Source organism: Pinus tabuliformis, chromosome Q (assembly GCF_031772625.1).
Source record: "Pinus tabuliformis cultivar Carrire ecotype Pingquan chromosome Q, CPIR1, whole genome shotgun sequence".
Lineage (NCBI taxonomy): Eukaryota > Viridiplantae > Streptophyta > Pinopsida > Pinales > Pinaceae > Pinus > Pinus tabuliformis.
In genome coordinates this window covers 128,011,446-128,013,090 of record NC_142296.1, presented here as the reverse complement: position 1 = coordinate 128,013,090, position 1,645 = coordinate 128,011,446, and positions in this window count along the sequence as shown.

Below are 1,645 nucleotides of genomic sequence, written 5' to 3'. Positions count from 1 at the left end.
CTCAGGTTCTTTCACTTCTTCAGTAATGTATGCTTCTTCTTTATTTCTATTGTCCTTACCATGATTAGGAAAAGCTCTTCTATATTTCCCAAGTTCATGACATCCATAGCACATAACCTTATCCATGTTCTTTATTTTCTTTGGAGGACCAAACTTCCCAAATTTTCCCTTTATTCTTGTCATTGCAACATATGCTTGATTCTTCTCACTTGGTTCGACGTCAATCTTTGCTTTTAGTCTGGTTTCTTCGATTTTACAGAGTGACAATAGATCTTGAAATGGATTAGTCTCTTTTTTCCCATATAATCTTGAAGAGAAGTTACCCCATTCTTCTGGTACTGCATTTACTACCATTATGGTCATCTCTCTATCAGACATAACTTCTCCTAGTTCTTGTAATTTATGTCGAATTTCCAATATCCTCATGAAGTATGAGTCTATTCCATCTTTCTTGGATATCTTTAGTTTGTAGAGTTCTTTCCATAAGGAGATTACTTCTCCCGCGGTACTTATGAAGAAAAAAAAACTCTACAAGTTCGTCATATATAGCTTTTGCAGTCTCCAATTTTGATACATATGGAATTAGAGTCTTTTATAGATTCTATAAGAATCCTTTGGGTTCACTTCTCCCTTCATGTATCTAGCATGAGATTGAGTGTCTTCTTTTGGGGGTTGGGTTAATGATCCCTTAATTCGATCCATAACCTCATTCTCAATAAGATTTAGATCAGTTATTTTCTTCCATGCAAGGGATTTCACAACCCCAACCAATTTATTTCTTTCCTTACAAAAATACATTTTGATATTATCAGATATATTCATAGCCTTACTTGAAATATTGTTGCTTGCTTCCTCCTTAATCTCAATTTTGATGGAGGTCCTTCTTCTTGAGTGATTGATGAGAGAGAGAGATTCACGATCTTTTTTGAATTGAAGAGCTTTCACTCCTTTGGTGATGTGATGATATTTGAAGTGCTTTTAGGGTTTTGGTCTTTCTTCCTTCTTCCTTATTCGATCTAGGGTTTCTACAATGTAGATCTCAACCTTGTTGATGACCTTTAACTTGATTTGATGTCCATTTTGAAGAGTGGTTCTTGTGTGTCAGCTTGCTTTGACTACCCCTTCTTGTCTTCAACACCTAAGCTCTGAAAGCATGTTGAGAAATCTAGGGAATTCAGAGTTAACAATATTTCTTCTTGATAATTGCTTGTGATTCACTTTTACTTCTTAATCTTATAGTATTTTCTTCGTTAGATTATTAATGTGTTCTTTCATCAAGATGATTACCAATATGCATAAAAGATAAGGCCATAGTATGTAGGCTTCTTCATCCAACTCCAAAACCTCTCACCTCTTGAGAGGAAAACCCAATCAGAATTCTTCTTATAGATCTTCAATTGATAAGTACCAAGACCTTGACACAGACCCTTGACTCTAGTATCCTCTCAAGAACCTTGTCACCAACCTTGATGCTCTGCCTCTTCCTTCCTTCGCCTTTCTTCTTGATCTAGAACTGCTCCTTTTTGGCTCCTTCTAGAGAAACTCAGTCTTTATCCTTTTCCATTGTACCTTCACAACTTCCTTAGAGAACCTTGGTCTCTAGGTCTTCTATAGAGAAACTTGGTCTCTACTTTGATTGCCTAGA